General features: G+C 37.6%; 1 long non-coding RNA gene across 1 annotated transcript; it reads right to left on the reverse strand.

Moving 5' to 3' along the window:
* Positions 1-3,692: 3,692 nt before the first annotated feature.
* Positions 3,693-7,146, reverse strand: LOC129279840 (uncharacterized). The gene is made up of 3 exons (XR_010295576.1): positions 7,085-7,146; positions 4,642-4,758; positions 3,693-4,089 (listed from the first exon to the last, which is right to left on the reverse strand). It is a non-coding gene; the product is annotated as an uncharacterized LOC129279840 (long non-coding RNA).

The raw sequence follows: 7,146 nt of genomic DNA on the forward strand, positions 1-7,146 counted from the left end.
ATAGCATATTATGAGGCCTAAAAAAAACAGATGTATTGCCTTTAGGTGCCGCCAAAACTCTGAAAAACACCATACACTGCATGTCTGTATATTCTTTGTGGTGTAAGTCCCCCTTACGTGTTAAGAATCTTAATATAAGATCATCAAATTTCCCATAGGAGGGGGACTTACACCACGAGGAATATACTCCTCGTGATCCGAGTCCCCCTCCAAAATTAATACGTGACGGCAATTAACCCGTTGATATTAATTAACTACCCCTCATTTCCCGCCAATTTATTTCCCGCCAATTCATTTCCCTCCTCTTCAAGACCACGCACTGGCGTATAGGCCTACTGGTGGGGGGGTGGTCTTGGGGGCGCTAGCCCCCCCCCCCCCCCCAATGAAATTGAACCATGACTTATTTTCAATTTCATACAAGTGATTTATAAAATGTTCGTGATATTTCAACAAAATGCGCGTTTTTCCATTTCTGTTGCAAACTGACACATGTCTTACTTATTCCCAAATAGCCAGGAAGTCGAAGAGCATTTGCCATTATGTTTTTCATACCGAAAAGTTTGTTGCATTTTGCGCGTCTGCCTATCCGCTAGCGCTAGTACAGTGCGAGCCAAACCTTCTCCAGCATAGCAGGGCCGAAGCCAGAGTTTGATGTTTGGGGGGGGGGGGGCACATACATGTAATTGATCGACGTCCTGGGGAGGGGTCTATGAGGATGGGTGTGTGATCTTGGGGGGGGGCACGTGCCCCCCCCCCCCCCAAAAAAAAAAAAAAAAAAAAACCTCCCCCCCCCTGGCTACGGGCCTGCTCCATAGACATGTGTACATTAAATACAAAAACGTTGAACTTCTACTTTTATAATTACCCATATCTTTTACATTGATCAACTATTCGAGCCAGAGGAAAAAGAATGTAAATATTGAATAAACATGTAAACTATTGTCCACACAATTTATATCGTATCTTTTGTAGAATTCCGGCCTTTTTTGTTTTAAAACGCCCTTTTTTCTTTTCACACAAAATCAAAAAGCCCCTAATTACACGTATGTCTATGGGGAAAGATGTCGAACCACAGTACAGTGACAAGGTGATTTTTGTTGATTGGTTAGAAGTGTTTCTAATTGTGGCAGAAATGTACCAGTGGAAATGTCTAATAGCTAGAAGAGAACGAGTACATTGTTTTTTCTATTCGTCCTTCATATTGGCTGTATAGAATTCTGGCCTTTTTTATGAATAGAAGTGGTTTCTTTGGGGTCACGAAGTACTCAGTAATCTGTTGCCAATTTTGATTACGCATTTATACACTTGCAACGAATGCTTATGCAATCGCCATGTTATTTGATTTTAATATTTGCGAAGTTTTAGCTGTCAGTTGTTTATCATATTTTCACATAATTATTTATTTTTCATAATTAAAAGCTTATAAGAAATAAAAATTGATAGATTATTTATGATTGATATAATGTGATCTCTTGGTTCAGACCAACGAACGTAGAGGGCAGCAACACACAAGCGTGTTGCTATAAGGAAGGTCAACTCGATACGCGCATGCAGCTGAGCTGCGCGCGTATTTTATTGTTCATGCCAACGAAATCAAATGCCGATCCAATACAACAACAAATTAGTAGCGATCAAAAAACGAATATGAAAGAATATGACTACAACAATATCAAAGATAACTTAAAAAATATGTTGAGGAATATACATACATATAAAAACATACTTTGATATTTAAAACTTTACAAATATAAGTTTCAAGAAACTAAAATCATTACCAAATCGGTGATTGTTGTTATCAGCGATTTCACCAGACGGCTGTATTAGGTGATTTGCGTCGAGACGATTTTGTGACCACTCGCAAAGCATTTCGGGATTGAATATAACCACCTTATTTTCTCTGAGCTCTTCGCTGAACCCATCATCACAGTGCAGCTGCAGCGCAGCGCGCAGCCAATGCAATGCATCCGATGCATGGGTTGTTTTTTCGCCGTCCATGCCATGGTCTCGGACTCAGAGTTGAAATTTAGACCCGGATTTCGGGGATACAGCGCCTTTATTTCAGATTTATAGACTTAAAAGTCAAATGACATTTAAAATTTGAAATCTAACCTTGAACAATCATCGTTGATAAACATCAGCCCTGAAGCCATTACACTTCAAATAAGGCCAGGCAAATTAGATGTCATTGTCTAAGTTGCTAGATCTATGACGAGTCGCCTGAAGCCCCAGCGCATCATCAACGTCACTAGCTAGCTGCGCGACCGGCCCAGACTCGGCGCACCCAGGCCAGAAAAATGACCTCGATTATTACGGTGGTTGTCTATGCATTTATTAGTGGTGCAGCGAAATTCAGCAGAAGAAAATAAGAGATATGAGGTATCCTCGTCACAGGCTTAATATTCCAAAATGAGGAAAAATGTCAAAATCATGATTATTTAAGCTAAATATTTTCTTTAAAAATGAAAGTAATATTTTTAATATTTATACCCAGAATAACCGATCTAATAATTGTTCATTAAAAAATATTTGAAATTAACAAATGAAAAAAAATCAACTCGACAAATTTCCCAAAACCCCACCTTATTTTTTAAAGTGGTCACAAAATTCGAGCGGAGTTGACCTTCCTTATGGGGTGTTGCAAGAAACTTGCGATTGAACGCAAATCGAACGCAACTCCCAAAATTGAGCGTAAGTCCTCCGATTAAACGCAAATCTGCAATTGAACGAAAGTTACGTTCAATCCTGTTGCAAGAAGAAGTTGCGTTTGATCAATTGAACGTAGATCAAGCGCAAGCTTTGCAATTGATTGCAAATCGAACGTAACTTATGTAAGATTTTGGAGGATGCGCAAAATTTGCGTTCGATTTACGTTCAATTGATTGTCCATAGGCTTGTGTACTAAAAATTCTGCAAAAAATTTTTTTTTTGTATTTTGTTTTGAAAACTTGTGTAAATTATGCCATTTTCAATTTTCCATGGGTTTTTTCAAGAAAAACTTGAAATAATGTTATTTTCAATCTTTATAGGCCTCTTCAGCAATTATGCCATTATTTTCACACAATTTCAGTACATTCTCTCCTAATATCATTTTAAAGTGTGTCAATAACCAAAAATATTCTGCTCTTGTTATCAGAGGTCATGGAATATTCAAATTGTGATTTCTGAAATAATTTGTATGAAGAAATGTTGAAGAAATAATAACTCTCCATAGGCACAAAAGCCACTCTTTATTAAAAACACTTCATGCACTGGCAAATGCTTATCAATATTTCTGAGCGTTTGCAGTAAATACAACTCAGAATATGTTTTGCAAGAGCACTGAATTGCTTAAATGCTTTCATTCATACATATCATAATGAATAACATGCCCAATTAAGTTATTTTAGTTTGATTTTCAAATAAAACATACATTTCAGGAGATTGCTACACTTCAAAATCTGAAGCTCTCTTGTTTCTCTCTCTTTAATCATGAGATTGCATCGTAGATATATATCACACTTGCATACAGGGATGAGGTCGAGGCTGATTCTTCCGAGTCATGAGGCAGCTTGAGAGAACTTCCCATAGATTCTGTACAGTGACTCGGACCAAGGCCAGCAAAATGTTGCCTCGAGGTCAGCATTGACTACATCCCTGCTTGGACTTGAAAAGATCCATTGATCTGTGCACAAAAAAGAACACTGCTCAAGACATTCATTATTGATGGACCTTTTATTTTTTATTTTTCAATGTTTCTTGCTCCCAAGGAGTTACTTCTGAGATTCAGTTATATGAAATAAAATTTCATATCATCTAACAGTACATCAAGTGTTTCACCACAGAATGTCTTGTTTGAAATTGACGTGTATCATGCAGAAGACCACAGTCCTTAAGGTTGGCATGAAGAATCCATAGAAGTCCAGTCAGGAAAGCCACAAGCGTTTCTGCTTGAAGGAACAAATCTGGTTTCCAGAAGCAGTCTAATTTGAGGTGAATTTGGAGAGCTTCATGGAGTGAAGTTTTTAAACAAGCAACGCCCTCATTCTGAAGTCCACTCTAATAATGATACTACAGACAGGAGCAGCTCTGAATTCAGTTCTGATAATCAACCTGTTCATAAAAAAATAATAATATGGGAAATAATGCAAGCCCATAACTATACATAGCTTGGGTTAGTTCAAATTTTGTCCTTTCAGTGCAAGAACGCCCTTAGCAAACAAATTTTGTGCACCCATCGGTGCAGAAATGCCCCTATGTCTGCTGGTAAGGGCCTTGTTTGCACCCAAATGATGATATGATAGAGGGATAGTGGCTTACTCCTGAGACCATAGTAATTGGCAATTTGCCATGATGTAATCTAAAAAAGTGTGAACTGATTGTTTTTCCCCAAATAAAAGAATCATGGAAATTAAAATATGCAATAAATTAAATCAATGAAAGCAAAATACACACTTTCATACAGTACACCTTGGATGAGCACAACAACCCCCCCCCCCCCATCAATGGGGTGTCTTCATTGCTGAGAAGTCCAGTCAAGATAGGGATTTGTGTTTGCCTTTTTCATTTTGCATTATCCTTGGGTCAATGTGTACAGATTTCACCCCCATCTGCATTACGATCATGGTGAATTATTAATAATAATACAGTTTACATGTAACCTACCATTTAAGAGTTGATAAAATGAATCAATCAGCTGGTTGCAAGAACACACATTGTAGCAGACACAGTTAAGGTGGTTCTGAGGTTTCTTGTTTATTCCAGACTTCTTTGTCATCATAACTGTAGTAAGCAATTAAAAGCAAAAAGCAAAGAGATAAAACATGTTCATGAAATTAATATACAAATTAAGCTCAGTTGCCAGTGTGTTAATCATTATAGAAGTCCCAGGGTGTTTTGATTAAAGTCACTTCTGGCCTGGGGAGGGGCACTATGGTTCCTCAGCCATGGGCGGCGCAATAACAAATTTATGAATCATACCTTTTGCTTTAATTTACTAAAAAAAAGCTTGAAATAGAATGCTAAACTTTGGTGTACATATTCCTTTCTAGAGCATTCCTAACAACTTTACTTTAAAAAATCTGGTATAAAAAAAAATCCTTTCATGTTTTTTTTTTAAATATTTTTTCTTAACTTCTTAAATGTATTTTTTTTGTACCTGGGAATTGCAAATTTGGTCTCAAAAGTTGCGTGAGACTTGAAAGTAAAACGCCAGTCAGTGGTGCGGTAATAAAATTTTGAGTGGCAGATTTATTCTGAAAAATGTGAAGGGGGACCATATGCCCCCCCCCCCCCGAGTATTGTGCTTGATGTAAAAGGATGTAAAAAAAAATCATGATTATGCATTCAATATTAATAAAATGATAATGATGCACCATATGAGACACCCTTTTACTGTAAGCACCTGGAAAAGCATTGTAATCATCCTTTAAACAATTTAAAGTGAAAAAAAATCTGTCATCTATATAGCACCTCATGTGCTTGCATAAAAATCAAGTTAAGACTAGAGTCAGTTACATAGTAGCCCGGGGGGGGGGGGGACTCACGAAATAATGCATATGGGGATGTGCCCGCTGGAATGGGTTGCCTTTTTGGAAGAAATCCCTAAACATGGGGTATGGTTTTATGCTGGAAAATCCCTAAACATGGCCCAATTTTAGATACTGGCCTTAAACATGGGTCCATATACTACTCCAATGTCTTAGGTGCAAATACAAAATTACCTTACTACATTTTGGGCGATAACCTTTTTTTTTTTTTTTTGCTTGTCAAGTTTTCCAGGCGAAAATGTGCCCCCCCCCCCTTGTAGAAATCCTGGATCCGCCCCTGCAATGAATCCCAAAATGACCTGTAAATATGGGTACGGGTTTGAAACCTTCAGCCACACACCTTTGTCCAAACCAAATCTAAGTACCTCCCCCCCCCCCCCCCCCGGCATAGTAGACCTACATATTGAATCTAAAAAATAGATTTATTTAGGCTTACATGTATATCTTTTTATATTTATATGTGATGGATATTAAAACTGTGACTCATACGGCACATCATTACAAATCAACGACACAAATAGACTGTCCTTGCAAAGAACCTCTTGTGCAATCTGCCCGTAAGAAATTTTAAAAAGAGCCCCGGGCGGGCAACTCCCTATTCAATGTTAAACTTCCCCAAGAATGTGGCAGATGTGGCCAATAGGTTAGCCCGATAACATCTTTAAAATAATTAATAATATACATGTAGACCCCCTATACCTTTGGTTTTTTTTGGCCTGGCGAAAATTGTGGAGAACCCCCCCCCCTCCAAAAAATAAAAAATAAATTAATAAAATAATAATAAAAAAATTAAAAAAATTCCTCCAAAGTCAAGAGCAAAATTTTCATTCTATCCCAGGCCAGGCAAAGGAAAGTCATAAAAAGGGAGGTTAGACAGACTCTTAAAAAAGAGAGACTAATGGAGAGGATCTAATAATGGAAGTCTTTGATTTAAAGCCTAACGTTAAATTAAAAATCCTTTAGTTAAAAACAAAAAATTGCTTTCTGTCGACTGCATTGAATCCATTTACTGGATGGTTATTCGCCGTTGAAACTGATATAACTTAAAAATCATTTCAAATATGAACAATAATAATCTTTTAAGGTCATTTTCGATATTTCATACATAATTAGCAATAGCAGGGGCCGCGGAACCGGGGGGGGGGGGCTTCAGCCCCCCACTTTTTTCCAAAACCGTGTACAAAAACGTCAAAAATGATCATATGATTGTGATTTTTAGCATGGTCAGCCCCCCCACTTTGAAAACCGTTCCGCGGCCCCTGATTAGAGCCTACAAATTTACTTGCTTCAGGGTGATTTTTAACAGCACTGCACCGGGAATGTCCTGCCGTGTTGTTGGTACAACAGTGCATTACCGACACAAAAAGTCAAGAGTGGGACTGGGTTTAAACTGTGTGGTAAAAAAATGTTTGAAGGTGAAATTTCGACTGGCGATAAAGATACATTTTCACATTTTACAAAATAATTTTTTCCCTGGCATAGGTCTAAAACATATAAATTCTCTGAAAACATACTTAATGGAGAAAGAAAGCTGTGAAAAATGAATATTTTCTACTTACTCTCTTCCACAATCACGATTATTGCAAGGATTATTTTGCTTCATCAGCTAGTCTTGTGCTGC

Source organism: Lytechinus pictus, chromosome 13 (genome assembly GCF_037042905.1).
Source record: "Lytechinus pictus isolate F3 Inbred chromosome 13, Lp3.0, whole genome shotgun sequence".
NCBI classification, from domain to species: domain Eukaryota; kingdom Metazoa; phylum Echinodermata; class Echinoidea; order Temnopleuroida; family Toxopneustidae; genus Lytechinus; species Lytechinus pictus.